Genomic DNA, 22,968 nt, shown 5'->3' on the forward strand with positions numbered 1-22,968 from the left:
TTATTTCTTAGCCCGCTTCACTTTTTAAATGATTATTTATCGCTCCCACTAGGAGATGAGAACAGAATACAAGAAGCGGCTTTGGAGTGCTGTCAAATTGGAAGCTCCGTGAGTGCAGAGGGTGGAGCCAGGGTGGACACGCACTTCCGGTGATGTAGAGTGAAAAATCACTGAGTGAGGACACTGCTTCAGAGGCAGGAAGTGAGCATCATTCTAAAAACTGCTGTGAATCCGATTAGGGTGAGGTCAGAGGAGTATCACAGAAACAATAACACGGAGCTCGGGGTAGTAGTGACAGCCGTATCAATTCAGTTGTGGGAACAGAAAAGAAATGAGGCAGTGGGAGAAATGAGTGGCCGATAAGGCTCTGAGAATGTTCCCTGTGAATTGGATCTGAGAAATAGAGAGACGTCTGAGGACAGATATATGGCATCCGTCTCAATTAAGGCTCCACAGCAGAATACCATAGATTAGGTGGTTTAAATAGCAGACTTTATTTCTCACAGTTTAAAGCCTGGGACTTCCAAGTTCAGTGCACCAGCAGGTCTGGTGTCTAGTAAGGACGTGCTTCCTGGATTGTAGGTAGCTGCTCACACAGTTGAGAGAAAGATCATCGCTTCTTTCCCTTCTTGCAGGGAAATTTTTCTATTATGGTGATTTTGGTTTCATGAACTAATTGCCTCTCAAGAATCCATCTCCTAACGCCATTCCTCTGGGATTCGGGGTTTGGGGGTTACATAGATATGCAGCTTGCAACCGGACCAATGGTGAATTTCATGAACATAAGCAAAACTGAATCATGCATGCGTGCTGATGGGAAAATTCGATAGAACCAAAGCGACTGAAGCACAGGAGCAGATTTGTCTTTATAAACACAGTAGAGGACCTGGACCTTGCTACTGATAGCCACCAACTCAAAAGCAGCAGGAAGGGCAGAGAATATGCTTACTTTGGTAGTTCTGAGGATGGAACAGCCCCTTTTTATAGTGGGCCAGGCCTACTGGGCTGTTGCCAGGTAACTGTGGGGTGGAGCTTAGCCAGAATCCTAACAGTCAGTGTAACTAATATGGCAGCTAAATGTGAGCGAACCAGCTTTAAAGAAAGGTGTCTCCCTCCTCCCTGTGAATCCCTCAAACAGAAAAGTGAAGACCTGTGCCCCCAAAGTCTGTGAACGGGTCCTTTGCTACAAATTCAGCACTGCCTCTTAGACATGATGCTCTTGAAGGAATGCTGTTATTTTTATTTATTTATACATATATTCTTTTACAAACTGAAAATAGCGAGTGCCAGTGACAGCTCTAGCAGTTAAACATTGAGAGTCCTGCTCCAAATGTCAGGCCGTTCATTTTCTCTTTAAATAGAAATAATGAACTCTTACTTGAATTTTCCAGATCCACGAGGTTCCCACTGCCCCTTGGGAAAATGGAGACAGTGTTTGGTTGTCACGCATGGGTTGTCACGAGTGTTTCCTCAAAGGGAACTAGATATTCGTGTTACTATTGCTTTTCCTTAGAAACACCAGCCTTTTATTCATAATTACAGTCTTCCAGTAAAGGAAAGAGTAGTGAAGAGAGAGAAGAAAAAAAAAAAAAACCAAACTAGAGCTCTGTCAACATTACTAAGAACCATGCCAAATATATGCGTAAGTTCAGGTACGAGAAACTCCAGGTTTAGCATTCTTAAGATGATATTTGAAGAGTGTCTCCAAGAATAAGGTTTTTATGAGGGATTTAAAAGCGCTGTTTGTTTTTAAGGGAAGTTTTAGCCGGTCTGGCTGTACAGATAATCTTCCCTCCCTAAATCACTGCCTTGCTGTTTTGTTAAGTCCACAACCCAATGGACTGAAACAACAGTTGGGAAGTAATTCTCCTCCATCTTAATGGGGTGTTAATGACGGCAGGGGCTGACTGCGGTCATTTGAATGTGAGCGCTATCAATCAGCTAGAGAGAACAGGAGCTCCAAGTTTGAGTCAGAGACATAATTGCAAGGGACAGTTGGGTCCAGTGTTGTATTTGAATAAAGACTCGTTTGAACAAAAAAAGAAAAGAGAAAAAGAAAAAAGGGAAAAAAAGCCTGCTCCGAGCCATCCTGGCCGACTTAAAGTCAACCCTAGAGCAGCGGCTTCTAACTTTCTACTGAGATTCCGGGAACTGTTTCTTGAATGAACTAGCGGTTCACAAGTTCTGTGCTTGGGGAATAACTGTTTACTAGTCTCTGCTCGGCTGTTGCTTACCAAATTGTATGCCCTTAAGCGGACTTCGACTGGATCCTTTCATTTGGATCTCTCTGTCTCTGTCTCTGACTCGGTCTCTGTCTCTCTGTCTCTCTCTGTCTCTGTCTCTCTGTCTCTCTGTCTCTGTCTCTCTGTCTCTTTCTCTGTCTCTCTGTCTCTTACGTTCATACATCTCTCTGTTTCTTTTCCTTCTCTCTGAAAGTGCTTTAAGGATAATGCTTAATTCAAGGTGGAGCCAGGCAGTGGTGGCTCATGCCTTTAATCCCAGCACTTGGGAGGCAGAGACAGGCAGATTTCTGAGTTCAAGGCCAGCCTGGTCTACTGAGTGAGTTCCAAGACAGCCAGGGGTATACAGAGAAACTCTGTCTCAGGAAAAAAAAAATTCAAGGTGGAAAGTGATTTTCTATTTTCTACAAATCTTTCCTTTTAGCATTTTGTTGTTGTTGTTGTTGGTGGTGGTGGTGGTGGTGGTGGTGGTGTGTGTGTGTGTGTGTTTGTGTGCAGCAGCGCTTGTAGGAGACTAAACAGCTTTCTTTTGATCAAGTTGGCAATATTTCTAGAAAACTAAATGAAGGAGCTGAAGGATCACATCTTTCTTTCTGTTACTGTTCTGCCCGGTAGGTTAACAGGAAGGGGAGAAATACCAATTGTACTTTGCAGAAAAGCAGAGGCTGATACTTCTATTGCTGTTTTTACTCACAGAACACAAGCAAGCCTGCCGAGGCTTCCAGAGAGGACTGCACAGTTCAGCACACACAGCCAGCCATCTCACTGCCTGCAGTTCGGGATGAACAGACAAAGGGGTGGTTTCAATTCTGTGGCTTAAGACCATGCCAAAGTGCACGATCTGTCTTCGGGGTACAGAGATACGAGAGGCCGGGAGCTCTTCCTAGTGTGGTGTCTGTCTGTGATGTCATGTGTTTCCGACAATAACTACTGCTCGGAACAGTGATCTGGCCTGGCCTGGCCTGATCTGACCCCGCTTCATTTGTAAAGTACAAGTTTGGAGGGCATTTCTCCCAACTGCAGGACATGTTGATTTTTCCTTGTTGATAGGGGCAGCCAAGCCACGGTAGCCTTCACTACTTCTTAAATTCACCCCTTGCATGTTGCCTGGGGCAGAAGGGCTCTTGGAAACTTCACAAAGGAAATAAAATACTTCAGTGGCTTCTGAATTTAAATAAAACACTTGTCTAAAGCTTAGGTCTTTTCCTTGCCCCTCCTTCCCCACTGGGGAGAGGCAGAAAAAGCTGTGGATTTTAATAAGGCTAACATTCTGGGTTTGCAAAAGGTCAAGTGACCACAGATGCCCGATAAAGGATTTGCCTTTTTTCCAGCATAATATTTGCATTTTTAAAATATGATATTTAAAGCAATTATTCTTAAGTTACCTAACATCAAATGAGTAGGTTCTAAGGCCTGCAATGCCCAATGCCACCCCAGAGTTGTTTACGTTGTCACTGAAGCTTAAGACAGAGTCTGAAATGTACTGAAGATACTGCCAGTCCCTTCTCCAGAGCCTGGCGGGTCTGGAGATAGGGAAGAAAACAGCCTTACTGAGCTAGATCAGATAACATCACTGTAGACATGAAAACAGCCTGAACGTTGCTATTTATCTTCAGTTGTCCATTGTGAAAATTTGCAATGGCTTCCACATATGCAAGTAGGCATACACATACATGGGCAGTTGTTTATAAGACTCTGTGTGTGTGTGTGTGTGTGTGTCTATGTGTGTATATGTGCACATGCATGTGTGTGCTTACTGACACTCACACACACAGACACATACACACACACACACACACACACACATATACACGGTGGTTTACTAGTCAGCCTTTCCCCTGTCAATGGCATCTGAAATACTCAGATGTTCCATTCTTTTTTTCTTCTGGGTTAATTGAAACAAACAAACAAAAAAATCCTTCCAAGGCTGTTGCTATCGTGAAGTCAGCTGTTCAGGAGGGGAGAACTGGGAAATTGGCTGATTGAATTTTTCCACCCGAAGCTTCAGCATCGCCGGGCTTTGTCTTCTGCCTCTTACTGTCTTCTGAGCTCCTTACTGTGTGGTCCTGGCTGCGTGTCACGCCCTGGTCTCAGTTTCCCTCGCTGTATCAACGGGGTAATTATACTGTTTGCTCAGCAGATTGTAGCTGAGTGAGAAATAAATGGCTACAAAGTACTTCAGACTCTAAGAGAATACAGAAACTGTTAAGTGCTGCAATCTTCATTCTTTATAGGATGTGATAAAATAAGAGGGGGGTTTAATAGGCAAATCGAAATTCCAAGATGAAAGGGGTCTGGGGAGGTTCAAAGTCATTTTATTATTAATAATAATAAGTATTGTTCCTCCCTCTCTCTACATCTAATCAACTGACATTCCTTGGATTAAAGGGAGTGTTCTCCCTGCACATAACTTTTATCTGCAGCATTGAGGTATCCTTATCCTGTTTTTTTTAAATATATATGGGGCTTTGAGTGACTATAAACACCTCCTTCATAAGCACTCTGTCTCTCTGTCTCTGTCTGTCTTTTTGTTTCTCTCTCTCTCTCTCTCTCTCTCTCTCTCTCTCTCTCCTCTTTCTCTCTCTCCCCCCTCTGAAATGTAGAAAAGGTGGTGACCTACTGTTTTTCTGAACTTCTGAAAATAAATCAAATTCTGCTACTCCGTTCTTGTGACCCCAAACTTTTTGCTGCAGACACCCATCATTCAGACCCACAATCTCTCTCTCTCTCTCTCTCTCTCTCTCTCTCTCTCTGTATGTGTGTGTGTGTGTGAGTGTGTGTGTATGTGTGTATGCTCATGTATGCCTACGTGTCTGGAAGCCAGAAGCAACCTGCCTCGCTTTCTCAGCCAAGGTGTCTCACTGGTATAGCGCTCACTGAGTAGGCTTGTCTGGATGCCCAGAAAGCTCCAGTGATCTGCTAGGCTCCATCTCCCCAGCCCTGAGATTGTAAGGTACAGGAACGGGCACACTACCACAAGTAAGAATTGGACTCAAGTCTTCCTGCTAGCAAAGACAGCTGAACCCATCTCCCCAGCCTTCCACAGAAGGTCTTTAGCAGGTTTGTTTGATCCTTATGAACAGTTTTTGAATTTGCTTACAAGGTTGTGTCTCCAATTTTCACTAAGATGAATCATCCAGAATAATAAGTGGGAGCAGGAGCCATTTTACTTTAAAGTACATGAGCAATGCGCAGAACTTTCTCAGGTAAAAGGAACTTGGTCTGAATGACAAATGCCATCTGACCTGGTTGAGGGGAGAGGAAGACAAAGAGTCAGTGTGACTCATAGGAAGTTAGTCACAGTGATGATTTCTTAGTATAGGTGTCAGGCTGCTAACTACTTTAGGACTGGCAGAAGCTATTTTAAATGAATATGGAACATTTTATCTGTAGGAAAATGTTCTTGTTAGTAAAATAGTGTCTACTAGGGAATTCTTTGGTCCTTTGGTCTGAAATGTTACTAAGGGTCTTTCTCTTGTTTTTGATCTTTAAGGCTGAGTCAGGCTGTCTCATCACACTGACCTTGAGTATCACCATCCCCTGCCCTTACCTCCTTAGTTCTGGGCTAGTAACCCCAGCAAATTAGTAGGTTTGTCCCACTACGGTGGCAGCAAGGACTTCTTTTTTTATCATACTGAACTATGTTGAGATTAGGACAAAATATATCTACAATTTAATTGTTGGGAGTCATAGAGTGACCATTTAGATAACTAGATTAAGTAGTGGGGAGATAACTTAGCCTCACAGGACAGTGAGAGAGCTTCAGGGGAGCAGGCCTGTGAAGACAGAATCATGTCTGGATAAGTTCACAGGAAGTGGATGTATGTCACTAAGGGTGATACCTATAAAGTCTCTTTATATTGGGTGACCAATATAAAGTCTTTGGAATACATGTGACAGTCGCTCCTACACTAGGGAGTGAGTCCAGATTTAGAGGCCAATAAGGAAGGGAAGGCCAAGTCCTTCAACCTGAATGCTAGGGGAGATTTATAAGAAATGGTAAGAATCACCTGAACATTTAAATCCCTGCTCAGAGCAGAGGGTCAATAACTTCCATTAAGTCATTTCAATGTATAGATAATCTATGGAATTCTAGGGCTTCTTAGTGTGCTTTACCCTTTTAATCATCTGCTCATAACTCAAAGTCCAAACAATGTGCTAAAACAATTGTCTTTTGGGAAGTAGAAATTGTTTAAAGGAAATGCAGTTTAGGGAATTCTCTTAAAAAAAAAAGTGGTAGGTAATAATTATATGAATGTTAGTCCTTCAGCAGGATTTAATCTCAAACAAAATGTATTCTCTCTGTTGCATTTTTTTAAGCCCCTGGAATACAAACAGAGAGGCCAAAGGAAGCTGAGTTTAAGAGATACAATGTGTCACTTCTTGACTAATGTTACAGTTCACCTTCTGATGCTTTTAAGGGTACAGAGTCCCCTCACTGCCCCTTTATAAAAGAAAAGCTACTGAGGAATAGCCAATAGAATCAGGAATTGGGATAGACAACAGCTTGTCCCTAATCAGTCTGAGCTGAGTTAATTTTCATAAACTGAAGTTTTGCGATCCCACTTACGACCATTAAAGATAGCAACAGAGGAAGCAGCAACATCTGGATTTTCTTTTCCTTGTGATGTGTGAATGTAGCTGCCCTCTGGTAAGTGTGTTCCACTCTGTGCTTTACACACCTGGTTTGGGCTATATCCTCCAAACCTTCCCCAGATTTCTAAAGTATCCATTGTCGTTTGTGTATATGAGACATAGTAGGGAAACTGAGCATCAAAAAAAAAAAAAAAAAAAAAAAAAAAAAAAAAAAAAAGGATCAGCAACTCTTTCATGGTTGCCCAGCTAGGGTTCAAAACTCATGGGAGTCCAAAGATTATAATGTTTCTACTATGGAATACAGTTCCTGAAAAAAAAAAAAAAGCAGCTACAAATGCATTGTCACTCCTCTGATCTCAGAAACTAGTGCTCCCTCCTCTGATCTTAGAAACTAGTACTCCCCAGGGTGCTTCAAGAGTACTTACTTACTATTCTTAATTTTGTTTATCACTTTATTTATTTTCACATTTATGGACTGATTTTGTGTGTGTGTGTGTGTGTGTGTGTGTGTGTGTGTGTGTGTAGATTAGGGGACAGCTTCTGGAGAGTTTGTCTTACCATATGGATCCTGGAGATGAAACTCCAGGCCAGCAGAGTCTTGTCTGTGTCCCTAGAGCCATCATCTCTCTGACCCTTTGTTTGATCTTGCCGTTTAATTATCCTTACCTAAGCCCAGAGGTTATTTTTACAGAAGATTCAGGGCGCATTTGTCGCATGCACGCTGCATTTGTACATTCTGAAGCCATTCTGTAGGCGGAGATTCAGACACAAAGCAAAGTTAAAGCCATGTGTGAAGGATCCTTCACCTCTCCCCTTGCTGACTCGGCTTCCCGCAGCCTGTTGTACTCAACAGAGGCCGCCAGAACCCATGTGCGCCTGGAGATAGCAGTTCTTAAAGCAGGAGTTGGCAACGCTTGGAGAGTAGAAACGGCTGCAGATGTTGAAGGCTGGGGAGTTCAAAAGCAGCCCTGCTCTGTGGAATCCCACATTTGAGGCTCTTTTTCTTTTGGTAGGGAAACTAATAACCCTCCAGTTTTGAGTTGAAACATTGTGCTTCTTTCAGAGGAAATATAAAAGCGAGCTGGCCGTCTCTGTTTAGGCGGAGGCTGCCCGACACTTTATGCTCATCAACCTGGCCTTCAGCCTTGGCCTTCGATCCACACCTCCTCATCTCCACTGGCACTGCTTGAAAAGAAGGACTGCATCCAAGGAGTGATCTGGCTGAGGAGAAGAGCCGGTGCCAGCATGGAGTCTTCTCTCATCCCCAACTCTCAGCACTTCATCAGGCGTGAGCCATTTCTGTGGCTTCTAGTTAGTTTGTCCATCATCATCATCATCATCATCATCATCATCATCATCATCATCATTTTAAAGACTTGACCTTAAGAAAAAAAAAAGCCCAAACAAATCAACTGTAGGTACATCATTGTTAAGTATAATACCCCAAATATAAAAACATCAATAAAATCTATTTCCCACCTTCAGTTTCATTATACCTCCTCTTCCCGTCCAAAAAGAATTTCTGATCCAAAATCAATTCAATTAAACTTTGGCCCTATTGTATCTCTGAGAATATTCATTTGTTCCACAGAAGAACTTTTTCTATTAATTAGGCCAAGTATGTGTGCAGTGTTTTTTTTTGTTGTTGTTGTTTTTGTGTGTGTGTGTGTGTGTGTAGTCTCTCATCCTTTGTGCCTCGTGTGTGTGTGTGTGTGTGTGTGTACATGTACACGCACATGCTTGCTCATTACAGATTTAGCAACCAGACCCACCTGTCATCTCCGTGTTAATATGCTGCCCACACCACCTACCCATTGGTGTTGCTTTGGCGCTCCAGTCTTTGATTTCCCAATTTCTCACTCATACTCCACTGTTCATATGACCCAGTGAATAATTCCTATTGTCTCTCATCTCAATCATCTTTTGTCCAGCTGTGAACCTGGAGCCTGTGACTTGGCGTCCGAGCAAGCTTTAAAGCTACATGTGCTAGGGCAGGATGCTACTGAGAATGATGCTCTAAGAAGTCTGGAGGCAGGAGTATCTTCTCTGGCTCAGCAACGTGACGCTTTTGAGTAGTGTGTTTGACTTTCCATCTCCTGAGAAAGAGTTGGGAGATGAATCATGGATATCTATCACTCACTGAGAACTTTGCTAATGAGGATCCTGCCCAGATCTAGATATTGTGGATAACAATGGTGGGAACAGATAGAGTCTCACAGATGCATTCACGCTATCAACTGTCAATAACTAATTCCACAAATGATGTGTTTACCTGTCAGTCTAAGTGTAAGGGATGAGTGCAGAGTGTTATGGGAACAGATGAGATATTAGCCCCATAAGAGCAGAGACGGATATGTTAGGGGAGGAATGAATGGGGCTTCTTTGAGAAGGGGTTCACAAGGTAAGCTAGGGAGAGAGGAGAGACAAACACTCTAGAAGAAGACATGGCAGAGGTAAATCCCTGAACAGAAAGAGTCATGGTATAGGACAGTGGTTCTCCACCTGTGGGGTGCCAACCCCCTGGCAAACCTGTCCAAAACTATTTACATCAGAATTCATAACAGTAGCAAAACTATAGCTCTGAAGTAGCAACAGAATACTTTTATGGCTGTGGATCACCACACCAAGAGGAGCTGTGCCAGAGGGTCACAGCATTCAGAAGGTTGACAACTGTTGGCCTAGGGGAAGTAAGGAATAACACCCACAAAGGCATACATAATTTTGCTACTGTTATGAATTGCAGTGTAAATATCTGTGTTTTTCGATGGTCTTAGGTGACCCCTGTGAGAGGGTCATCGTCTGCCAGAGGGGTCATGACATGACCCACAGATTGAGAGCCACTACACTGAGGCTAACATACAGCCTACTACGAAAGTAGGTCGGAAGGAGAGGCTGCAGAGGAAGAGACCAGAGCAGGACTTTGAACAGTGTTCTAAGTTGGATGAGGGAGTGTGAGAATAGTCAGAGGCATGTGACCTCACTTGGAAAGGTCTCCTTGGTCCCGAGTAATAACCAGGAAGGAGAAGACACGAGAAGGTACTGCATCTTTAGGATGCCAGGCAAGATAAGAGACGGTAACTTGAAAGAGGGTGATAGGCGAGATGGAGCAAAAGAGCACATCCTCCTAGGTACGGCCTTGTTGCTACTTTGTGTGGTTCTACCGCCCTACTTCTAAAGAAAGTGTCCTGGGCCCTCTGCACTAGGTTTTTGTCCCCACTTGGGTATATTGTTTCTAATACGTTGTCTCCGGTATTAATTACTCGATTTCCTCATTGGATCGACACCAAATGCTGGGTTCCTAGGTGCGCACCACCACACTGAGATTTTCATATTTTAATCCTCTGAAAACTTATCTTTACATATAATGGGTACATGTGAATATTCAGGTGGGGCCTATTATTTTCTTTATGTATTTATTTATTTTTATCTGGCTGGTATTTTAGGCCATGTTAGATAAAAATTTCTGCATACCTCTATAGAGAAACAAAGAGACAGGAAGGCTTGCCGTGGGAGCAATTGGACAAAAGGAAGTCTTTGAAGATCACAGTTGGAGTTACATGCTTCTCTGTGTGGTGTTCTCATGCTGGCTTTCTGCCCATGGAGTGGGTCCTCTCTAACACTGTCGCCTGGCTCTTTCAAGGGCTATACCATTGGTCCAAGAAAGTCTGGACTGCCAGGCTTGTCTGCCCAGGTAGAGGAGGCTGCTTAAGGGTTTAGTCTTTTGCAGGTGTCTAGCACTTCCTCTTTGGGACTCCTATTGGTTAGAGTCCCACTCCACCACTGTGGTCAACTCTCCTCAGAACCTGAGGGAATCAATTCACTGTCTCTGTGGTCTTTGGTGCAGAACACTTCTTGGGATCACAGCTCTTTTCAAGCACATGCAGATGCACTTGAAATTCTTGCTTGAGTTGCCACTTTCTCTAAAAATTCAGAATTCTGTGCAGGGACCCACTTCCACGCACTTGCTTTTCTAGGCTCGTCTCTTTTGTATGCTTAAGAGACTTATAGGCATCATCCCCCAGGTTCTGGAATTTCAAAATAGTTCATTATAGATCCTTTTCCTTTTCTAAATCTGCTTTGTCAAAGAACGTGGTGGTGGGGTAGTGGTGGGGGGAGTCGGTGAGGGAATGGGTGAGGGAGAGAGAATAGGAAATGAAGTCTAGTTTTCCTGAGAGCCTCCTCAAGTATCTCCACCTCAGTCCCTTTATAGGGTGCTGTAATAGATGATAATGTGCTAAAAGCAGTGTCTGTTAGGATCTGGGAAGTCCTCATTGTCTTCAATTATAATCGCTAAGATTCTAAATCCTCCAGACACATTTAAAACAGAAACCTAAGCCTCTGTCTGGGACCATTCTTCAATCATATTTATTTTCTGGTGAGAGTAATATTTTTCTTTGGCAGATAGTTTTTCAAACTAGAATTATGAAATGCTAGCCCTGGAAGTAACTTCAGAGATGATTTTACATTCTTACTCTATTGTTGAGAAGCCCCCTGGGCTGAGTCAGACCTACCCAGGCCTGAGTCATTCCGGCATTTAGTGCTGATGACTAGAACCTTTGTGTTAAAGGCCATGCTCTTCATGACCCTCTCTCTACTTCTCTGCTGGAAGTCACATACCAGGATGAAGACACTGTGTGCTCATTGGTCCTGTCAATCATTCAACAAATATTATTGAACACCTACATAAGGAAATTGCTGTGGCGGTGCGTGACTAGTCTGCATAAACAGCATGACTGAGACACAAGCTGGATATTCCTTTCTGTTGACCGCTTCTCATGTTTACATTCTTTTCCAAGAAATAGAGTGAAATGAAACCAAGGAAACAAAATTATTTCTATGATAAAAAGATCAACACCTTTAGGAAGGACAGGGTAAGTGCCATCTATTAATGATGGCAAGTTGCACATTTTTTGGGTTTATGTAAATGTTTTGCTATGAGAAGAGGCAGGTTAGGCTTTTGTTTTTTCAAGATTGTAATTAAGGCCATGATTAGAGTAACGATGTGTTGGATGCAAAGTTTGAGGAGTTTAGATTTAGAAATAAATTGCCCAGATGTTAATTTTCTCTATACACTCTTATTGGTTTGTTTGCTCATTTGTTTTACAGTTAGCTTATCATTGTAGCTTGAAACCGACAGTCAAGCGGGTGCCGTTGGAAACTGTTTTGAACCTCACTAGAAAGAGAGTTGATCTCTCAGCAGTCCCTTCATTCCACACAACCCCCTAGGTTTAGCTTCCAGTGGCCATTTTTAAATAGCAAGTCTCTGAGACCATAACAGAGCTTGGCAACTATCACGATGGTGGGAGAGACTGAACCAAAACCATGAGCCCGGGTCAAATGAATCTTCATCCATCTGGAGATAAGAATCAGGACGGGGTGTTGAAAGGGCCCATGTCAGGAGTCAGAGTGCTTTCACATCACTGTTGACCTCCAGGCTGCTGCCTACCCTGAGGAAACCCTTCCTTCACCTTTAAAACGTAGATGGAAATCTTGCCTGGCCCACTACACAGTGTTCCCATGGTCCAATGAGATCAGCCCAAGAGATTTGAGTTGTGGAAACCCCTGGGAAATGAAGGCAGTCTTCTTCCAAACATCCAAAACTTTTTTTCCAGGAACAAGTATTTACTCCGACGAATGACTGTTATATTCCTTTTCTGTGTGTTGGGACTTTGTTGAGAGCACCGTCTTTGACACTGGAAGGAGATGGGCTTGGGGCTGGTGGGAAGTAACCAGCTTCTCTTATCCCTTCAAAGCATCAGGCACAGGACGCAATTATTTTACAGACTCTCAGTTTGATTGACATGCTGGAGCAGCAGTCCTAGCACACCCACCAGAGACCTCCTGCTACCAAGGAATCATGGGAGTACTATCCAGTCAACCAAGGTGTGTTTTCTGAGCCTTGTCTGCAGTGTCGCCTTGTACTGACCAATGCCAACACTGATTACATTGATACTAAAACAGATTGCATTTGTGTTTTGTGGGTGCTGAATACTCCATTGTGTCATGGCAGAAGAAAGCAAAGCATCTTTCTCAAGGCCGCTTCTCCTGATTCATTTGACACGCACTTGGTGAGTTGGCACTAGGCCAGGACCTGGAACTAGAAGCCAATGTGCCAGGGACAATAAAGGTCATGGAATTTGCACCTCATTGTGGTCAAGCTGTGCCTGTTGGTAGTTAAAGCTGTAATTGTTCTTTCATATGCCTGTTCCCTTTTCCTGGAAACAGCAGAAATCTGGTATCATACAGCCGGAAGATAGTGGCTGCTTTGGAGGAATACTTTTCACCCTCACTGTACCCTGACCTTTTTCTTTATATTCATTCTTTGAGAATTTTACACACATCATCTCCCTTCCTCTAACTTGTCCTAGATCCACTCCTGGTTCCCTGTCCACCAGATGTTGTGTTCTCTTTTTCCCCCCTTTCACCAGCCATCAAGTCCAATTTTGTTTTGCCTATCTGTTCTTGGATGTGTGACCTCCTACTCACTGACTTAACAGGGGCTGTACTCTTAAACATCACCCACTTTCCCTTTGCAGCTCTCAACTGTCAGTACATCCCCAGCCAGGATGGGACTTCATGTCTACCTCCTGTTTCCATTCTGAGATTTGCATTGAATTAGACTGGCATGATGCTTGTATGTGCTGCCACAGTTACGTTGGCTTCACATGTGTTTACAGGATATACTTTTCTTGGATTTATCTACCATCCACTGCCTCTAGCTCTCTCTGACCTCTCTTTTGCAATGATTCCCAAGACTTGGGAGGAGGGCCTATAACAGAGATGTACTATTTAAGGGTGATCATTCCAGAGTCTGTAGTCTTTGTGACTTTCATGAGCATTCTGTATCATAGAAGTCAGAAAGTAAGTTGGGGATTTTCTAATAGAAGGTAGGAGTTATTTATTTCAGTACACTTATTTGTCAACTATTTAATTCATTCTACCTTGAGAAACCTTGTCTAATTAATAACAAGAAAGACAGAAAGAAGAAAGAAAGAAAAAAGGTACAAAGATTTAAAGTTAACGTGTCACAGATAGCCAGCCGTGGAATCATGTCTTGCTTCATGATGTCTACATTTCTAAGATTCCTGGAAAAATCACCCTTAATGTGAACTATATTATAATATTATAAATCCTGAAGTAAGTGGGTGAAAAACAGAATGACTCTGTCTGACTTGTTACCTAAGATGTCACAAAGTTGTTGGTGTCTTAGAGGACAAAGCTAAACACAGGTGAAGAGCTCACTTGTCCTGGAAGTCTTGTTTGACTCTGGGGAAGTGGAACTCCTCTAACACAAAGGTTCATGCTCAAGAATACACGGCTATACAGTGACAAGGGCAGGGCTGGGGCTGAGGACCAAGTTTGATGTGGCTAGCCCAGTTGGTCTCCATTAGAAGGAGAAGGAACAATAATGGACAAACTAAGGCCACATGGATTCATATTTACAGTTTATGCAATTCAGTTATAATTCAATCTTTAAAAATATACCGTCTTTCAAACTAGTGCCTAAAAAGCCCCCAAAATAGGATTATACAAATGTAAACTTGAGGTGAGTGTTTGTCTCATTCTACAGCATGTGTTTATTCCATGAAATCATTACAAATATGCTACTCAGTCTAAGAGAAGTGAGTAAGAATGTTCTTTCTTTGTTATTCTGGCTTCCTTTCTAGTCAGTAATTCTTTCTTGAAGCCATTATCAATGCTAATTCTGCATTAAGAAAGATATAGACATAAAAGAGTGTTGCAATAAATATCTAGCAAGCCACAGAAACACTATTTTAAAGAAAATTGTTTCAAGACACTTCGATGTTTTCTGTTGCTAAGGTTGCAGAATTACTGAGGGCGCATTGTAAAGAGGGCCTCTGTTACATCTATTAATGAGATTTATAATAGCACTAATAGGTAAATTCACAAACTAACTCCATCAATAGTGAGTCAAATTAATGCAGTTCTAACCATTCCACTTAGGGTTATAAATATTCATGCAAATTGTCCATTTTAATGAGTAATACATACACACACACACACACACACACACACATTTACTGGGTGAATACCCTGATTATAGTTTAAATACAAGGCCTAGCAACCTATCTGCTCTTCTCACTGAAGAATAAATGTGTGCTATCATGTAGAGATTTAAGGATAGGTAACATAGCTATGTTCCAACAACTTTCAGTGACAGAGACCCATCTGAGCCAGCACAGCGCTTTACAACATTGCCTGTCTAAAGAAGTACCAGTCATTTGGTGAGGAGCAAAGGAAATTTAAACATGGCTCTGGGAAGCTGCTCCAGCATGGGACAACTGATGAGTTAATGTTCTGGAAAGGTCTGAAGGGAAAAGAATGAATTTTATGCAGGTGTAAGAGGGTGAGAGTCAGGGCCATGAAAGCACATGACCTCTGGGAACTTTGTCACTCAGTGATTTAAGGAATAGAAGCCTTTAAAATACTTTACTTCTAAGATTGATTTGGAGATCCTGATTGCCTTAGTTAGGGTTTTGATTGCTATAGAAATATTACCATCAAAAGCAACTTGGCTTTATTTCATCTTTTAGCTTATAAACAGGGTAGGAACTCAAGGTGGGAACCTGGAGGCAGGCGCTGTGGCAGAAGCCATGGAGATGTGCTGCTTACTGGTTTTGTTTGCATGGCTTGCCCTGCCTGCCTTCTAGCAGTACCTAGGAGCACTGCCCAAGAGAAGTACTTCTCACAATGATCTTGGTCCTTCTACATCAGTCATCAACCAAGGAAATGCTCTACAGACTTGTCTACAGGGCAATCCTATGGCAGCATTTTCCCAGAGGACTCTAGCTTGTAATGCTAGCCAGCGTACTGCTTGGTAAGACTGCCTTACTCTTAGCTCATTGTAGTCACTAAATATCAAAATTCAGATAGTGATTCATACAAGCCCGGTTCTTATGTAGTTTCAGTGCTATATATAGGTGTTGGGGTGTTTATTTTAGCACATTTTCTTGCAGCGTGACCTGAACCAATCTATTTGTTTGAACTCAGGAAAAAGTAAAGAGAGTACTGTATTTCTAGGGTTAATATAGAAATAGCAAGTTAATTAATTTTTATTTTTAAGAAGTTATTTTCATAAAGTTGTTGGATAGTATTTATAATCTTTCTTTCGTCCTTCCTTCCTTCCTTCCTTCCTTCCTTCCTTCCTTCCTTCCTTCCTTCCTTCCTTCCTTCCTTCCTTTTGTTCTTTCTCTATTCTGGAGAGGTGTCCAGGAGATTAAAACCAGAGCCTCACACAAAATAGATCTGCATTCTATCACTGAGCTACATCCCTAGTACCTTGTTTTGCTTTTTAAATGGATTTTAAATGTGATTGCTGACCTCAATATTTACTTCATTGAGAATTTGGTTTGTGATTATTTAATGCTCTGGCACTTTAGAAAGACCTAGACTCTACATAATGTATCCAGGGAAAGTTTCATTTGGATTTATGAGTAAACACTCAGCTATTCTCTTGGCTATTTGATGGTGATTTGTGGCCATGACATATATGTGTTTAGTTTTGGGTGTGTGTATGTGCAGTCATTACTTTCTTGTTAGCCTTTACATTTTAAAGTTTCTACCATTATCCTTTCCAGACTGTTGCACTAACTGATCAGTCTCGTTTTGTGAAACTATCCAGCTATTCTGGTTTTTCAACCCAGGAAGAGCATCTTACTCTACCCCAAGAAGGACAATATTTAGCATTCCAGTTCACAAATATGTACAAAACCAATCCTTTATGAGTTCAGCTAAACTACCCACAGACCAGAAAAAGATTTAAAACAATGGAGGTAGCCAAGTAGTAAAATTTTTCTTGCCCTTAGAATTTTCCATTCCCAATGACCACGACTGTCAGTTTAAATAAATTCAACTGCAAAGTGGTATGTAAAGAAACAATGTTAAAGGCTCCTCCAGAGTTCTTTTAAAGCATGTCCTCTTGGTTTAAAGATGTATACATTGTGCAGAAGCAGCAGGAGTGGCATGAAACCAGAAAAAAAAATTATGAAAAAGGAATAATGAATTATAGTGAAAGAATCTCAAAGTAGGACCAGCTGTGGAATAATTAGATTCAACTGCTAACAGGTGTGGGGACGAACCCATGAACAATGTTACCTTTTGTTAATGTGTCTTTTTGAAAGGATATTTGGTTGTGAAATTCTCAGAGCACTGGGAGTGTTTGGAAGATGGTTTCATCTGCTGTGTAGACATATAAACACTGGTACACACATCCATTCATCTCTAACGTAATCTGTCTGTCCAAAATAAAGTTCATTTTCATTACAAATCTCCTTATATGATAGAAATAAATTAAACCTCCAAAACACATAGACCATTTAGCAGTATAGGGGAAGGAAAAGGATGGTTGTATTTATAATCTGGTGTCTATGGAGCTGAAGGTTTATACAGGGCGGGGTTAGGCCAACCTATTGCTGCTGTGTTAAAAATGCCCAAGAGAAATAACTCCTGGCATGCGAGATTCACTTTGATTTCATTTTGAGGGTTTCAGTCAGTCATTGCTTGGCTTCACGCTGGGGACCTGTAGGAGGTACAGTTGTTTTAATGTGAATGCCCCGCCTCCCCAATAGACTTATATATTAGGGTGCTTGGTTGCCAGTTGGTAGAACTGTTTGGAAAAGATTAGGAGGTGTGGCCTTGCTGGAGGAACTGTATTACTGGAGGTGGGCTTGGGCATTTCAGAAACCCATGCCAGGCCCCATCTCATCTCATCTACCTTATGCTTGTGAATCAGATGCGATCTCTCAGCTGCTGCTTCAGCACCATGCCTGTCTGCCTGCTGTCATGTTCCCCGTCATGATGGTCATGGACTCTAAACCTCTGAAACCACGGACCTCAAGTTGAACACTTTCTTTTAAGTTTCCTTGGTTATGGTGTTTAGTGATGGCGATAGAGAAGTAATTAAGAAAGGAGATGAACCATTATAGCAAAGAAGTTAAACAGCATCTTCCATATTCTAGTTGGAAAGCAGAGGCAGGGAGGAACTGTTACATACTTCCATGGGTCTTCCCCCAGGGAGGAACTTCCTCTGAGCAGGCTGCCAACTCCTTTCTAATATCCTGTTCAATGAAGAAACCCATTGATGAAGTTATCATTCTTATGATCCAATCATTTGTCAATAATGCTACCAGCTAGAGCCTTGTTCTTTAACACACATTTGGGGAACCATTTTATACTCAAATTGATAGCATAGGGCTTCTGGAATGCTAAATCCTTCTCTGTACATTAAAACTTTAATTCTCATGTGTGTTTTAAAAATCTTCCTGAGGTACATTAAAGTCTATGAATCTTTTTTTTTTTTCAGTTTTAAAAATAGTGTGATCAAAAACAGTCTTCCCAGAATTAAAATATTTACCTCTTCCTTGGCCTACCTCCACAAGGTTATCCATAAAATGGGAATGGTATTGGCCTGATGTGCTTGTAGTTGATCCGAAGCAATAGCTCAAACTTCCGTGCATATAGCAATCATATAGAAGCCCATTAAAATGAACATTGCTTCAGTAGGTCTGGGTGGTTGGTGTAGGTCTTCACCTTTCAGATGCTTCTGATGTTAATGCTGTAGGTCTGTATGCCAGGCCTGTGTGGCAAGGATTTTCAAAACTAGTTCTGAAATCTCACTGCATTTTACGGTTGCCCACTGATTTTAAAATCCATTAGTTCTTCACCCATCACTGAAGGTTTCTGATTTAATTGGCACGGGATGAAACCTGACAATAAGGACTTTTCAACACTTCCTCGACGTTCTGAATGTGCAGTTGAGTTTGAGAATTGTTTATTTAAACTACAGTTCATGGCACCTGCTGGATGTTCATGTTAGACTTTCGTCACTAGCCAAATACCCGGGAGAACCAGATTGAAAGAGGAAGACTTATTTAGGCTCACAGTTTCAGAGATTGAGTCTGTCATGGTGGGGCAAGGGCAGCAGGACAGAGAGGCTCGCCTTGCTGGGGCAGGAAGGGGGAGAATTCCTGAACTCAGCCTCCCTTCTTCCCATTCTTCTTCATGGATCCCCCAGTCTGTTGGGTGTATATTGTCTGAATCATAGGTGGGTCTTCCTCATTAGTCAGTCTTTCAAAAATACTCTTAAAGTCACCCCCAGAAGCATTTGTAGTCACTTAGGCATTTCTCCAGCCAATTAAATTGGCAATCAAAAATAACAATCACAACAATCAACAATCACTAGGTTCCCGAGGAACTTCCCAATAATAATAGAATATATATATATATATATATATATATATATATATATATATATATAAAACAAAGGACTGCTGTGGTTTTTGTAGAAAGTATAATCTTTTTCTAAAATAGATGTATTATTCTAAGACCAAAATTTAAAAAAAAGAATTATTTCTTTGTGTTGTATTTAAGCAAATGTGGGAAAAATTATAGCTACCCTTTTACATCACAAACTTGTTGAGAAAATTAGCGTCTAAAACTATTTTGGGATCCATGGATGAAAAGCTGTTGAAGAACCTTGAATAGCACATGGGAAAATGATGGAGGTTTAGGAAATGTCGGTGGTTAGCTCACAGTGAGAGCAGGTGACAGTGGGGTAGAAAGGAGAGGGTGGCTTCGAGGAGAAGTTGATATTTGCATGCTTTCTATTGATACTTAGAGAAATGAACGGCACAACCCTCTTATCTTACTTTACGAGCTGATGATTTGTAAATGCTTTCCTCTTAGAGCGTTCTTAAGTTCGAACGGAGAGTATAGATTTTTGAAGTCCTTTTTATCCAGGTACAGGCTCTGGACCTACTCCTGACTAAGCTGTTATTATCACCGACCCTTGCCAGAAAGAACTCCCAGCCTTTTATGCTCAGTCACTGATCCGTTGGGAGTCCTTCAAACGAATGCTTTGAAATGTATGTTGATCTCATTCATGAGTCTCCAAATTCCTTGAGAGTGAAGTTTTCTTTTGCCATTACTATAAAACATCAAATGCTTGGAAAGGCCATTTATTGGGGGTGGGGTCCAACATGTGTGTGTGTAAAAGAGAGTGCGCTTTCTGTGCACTCAAACAGAGATGGGGATGTAGCCCAGCCACCTTTCCTTCTCCCTTCAGGGCCAAGGCCCCGCCCCTTCTCCCAGCCCAGACTTGGAGAGTGCTGTATCCATCACTGTAATGCCTTTGCCTGTCTTCTGATGTGGGATTGGTCAATGTGACACCCTGGTGGGATATACAAGGACAGTGTAGAGGAAGTCAGTTTCTTGTTCCTCCATTTCCCTTCCTGCCTACCTGGGAAGGGCATTTTTATTCTTGGAGGAAGTGACAGCTGCTTTAAAGAAGACATACTGCCTTGTTGGTTTCAGAGGCTTGCTCCTTTGATTTTTTTTTTGGTAATGGAAGGAACTCCTATTGGCTAAACATGGAACAGTGCACTGGGCCTCATAGTGCTCCTTCTCCTGAACCAGATTTTATAAGTGGTTCTTTATTGGATCGCCTCTCCATTCTTCTTTCTGGGCACAGATGGAAAAACTATAAGCTTACCTTTCTCATCTGCTATTTATATTTTCATTAGTATTTGTTGAATGAACAGATAATAAACACTCAAGCTCCTTCATTAGCATTATTTGCACACATGACTTGGGGTATTGATTAGTTATTGAGAAGCAGCTGTGGCTAAATTTAGTTGAGAATTAATGCCACGGATATTATTGGTTTTCCATGTTCTGTTTGCTTCATTTATTTTTAATACCTTATGTTATACGGGGTTTTAAAATATGACATTGGTTTGTACTAAAACAAGTATTTGATTTTAATGTTCCGCTCACATATCAGTTTATCAGGGTACCTTCTGACATAAACAGAATTCGTAGGGGAGAAGTTGCTACAATATTTGGTAAGCATAGAGTCATAACCCCAGCCCCCTTTCTCTCTCTCTCTCTCTCTCTCTCTCTCTCTCTCTCTCTCTCTCTCTCTCTCTCTCTCTCTCTCTCTAATGTATATAGGCCCATTACCTGCATGTCTGTTTGTGTAGCATATTCATGCCTGATCCTGGCAGAAGTCAGAAAAAGGCCCCAGATCACCTGAATTGAAGTGTCAGAGGCTTTTGGGCTGCCACGTGAATTTTGGGGATCAAATCAAGGTCCCCAGCAAGAACAGTACCAGCCTTTATCATCGGAGTGTTTTCTCCAGTCTTCCTTAAGCCACGTTCTCAGTTACTAACCCTCTTAGCTTTTTTCTCTTCTCATAATAAAGATTATATTGCTTCTCAGGTGATGATTGATTTGCTTTTTCCATCTTGAACTAAGAAAAGCATTTTTCTTTTGGTGTTGAATTTGAGCCTTTGCTTGGTCTAATTAGCAGGAGGTCCATGCTTTCCTTAATAACTTTCTTTGCAGTTTTTCTTAAGGAGTTCATTCTACCAGTCTGTGGAGCAGAGCCCTCAAGAAGATGTTCTGCATACCTATAGAGTCCTGGCTGTCAGGTCTCTGTGGTATTAGATTTTGGCAGTCTTACTCCATTCTTACCTGATACCTCCAGCATTTCCTTGTTCTGCAACTCCCAGAAAATTTTGTTGATATTTCTGAAATCTAATCTTGGGTGGTTCTGACATTAGAGGGAAGAATCTGGTCTTATATGGGCTCTTGCCAAAGGCACACATGAGTCCCTGTTATTGTTCTCAACCAGAGAGTGTAAGTGCATTTGGAAAACAAGTCCTTTGAAGAAATAATTGAAGTAAATGGTACAAGCCAAAGTCAGCGCGTGAACCTTCTTTCAAGTTCAGTGTGACTGCTTACTTTACACAAAGGCTGTACGAAAGGAGAACGCGTGAAAAGAGAGAGTGCATGCTGCCTGCAAGCCAAAGAGAAGTCAGCAGCAGAATCCACCTCCATATTATGTGTGTGGTCTTGTGTATGTGAGGGAATCTTGTGACATGAGACAGCAAGTCCGTGTACTTTAAAAAAGGCATATGCATACACGTGCCCATACTACTAGGGCCATATGCATATCTGTATATCTGTATATCTGTATATCTGTATATCTGTAATCTATTTGTATATATCTGTATATCTATCTATCTATCTATCTATCTATCCATCCATCAATCTACCCACCCACCCATTCTTCTATCCATCTCTCTCTCTCCACCCACCAATTCTTCTGTCTATCTATCCATTCATCTATTATCTATCTATCTATCTATCTATCTATCTATCTATCTATCTATCTATCTGTCTATCTATCTCTTTGAGAATTTCATATCAAGAACCCCACTCTCATTCATTTCCCAGTCCTTCCATATCTGCTATTCACCCTTGTAATCCCCCCCAATGAAATAAAAAATAAAGATTAGAAGATAAAAACAAAGCAAAGAAAAAACAAGACACAAAAACAACAACAACAACAACAACTACAACAACCTCCCAAAACCCATCATGCCTTGCCCTCTGCACAAGGATCTGGTGCCCCATTAGCTGCAGCCTTCTGTGAACGTGCCATTTGACTCCCTTATCACAGCTTCTTCCATCTTGGTGGCTTTGGAAGTTGTGGTGTGTCATGCAGTACACTCATTTGCACAAACACCTTTGCTTACCCATGTTCATCACCATCAGTCACTAGTCTAGTTCAAGACCTCTGGCTTCTGCTACACCATCAATACTAGACCCTCAGAGATTCTTAGATATCCTGCTGTTGCCCTGAGTCATGAGATCCTGTAGCTTTGGTTCTGCAAGACCAGACCCTTGACAGCAGCTCATAGATGGGGAAGATATTGGGGTGGGTCAACTGAAAGCCCAAGGTCTGGGCCTGGGTAGTACCTAAGCTGGTCAGCCTCCCAGCTCTCCCATGCCCATACCACCAGGGCCAGCTCTCCAGAGCTTCCCAGGGCACAGGGAGGGACATCTCTCCAACATGCTACAGTTGTCAAGAGGTGGGGAAGTCTGTGCACTTTTTTATGGCTACCTGGCAATGAAGTTCATCTCTTCTCTTTAGGTCCATCATTATGCATGCCAGTGTTTGCCAGTTCTTCAAGCTCTCCTGGTACCTGTGGGGATAAAGAGGTATTCTAGTTGTCTTAGGCCCTGAGGAATAGTTATAAACTCAGCATTTTCAGTTTGCCAGATATGTGAGTTTGTTAGCTACTTAAAGAGAGTTGCTAGCACCAGA

This window comes from Apodemus sylvaticus, chromosome 9 (assembly GCF_947179515.1).
Source record: "Apodemus sylvaticus chromosome 9, mApoSyl1.1, whole genome shotgun sequence".
Taxonomy (NCBI): Eukaryota; Metazoa; Chordata; class Mammalia; order Rodentia; family Muridae; genus Apodemus; species Apodemus sylvaticus.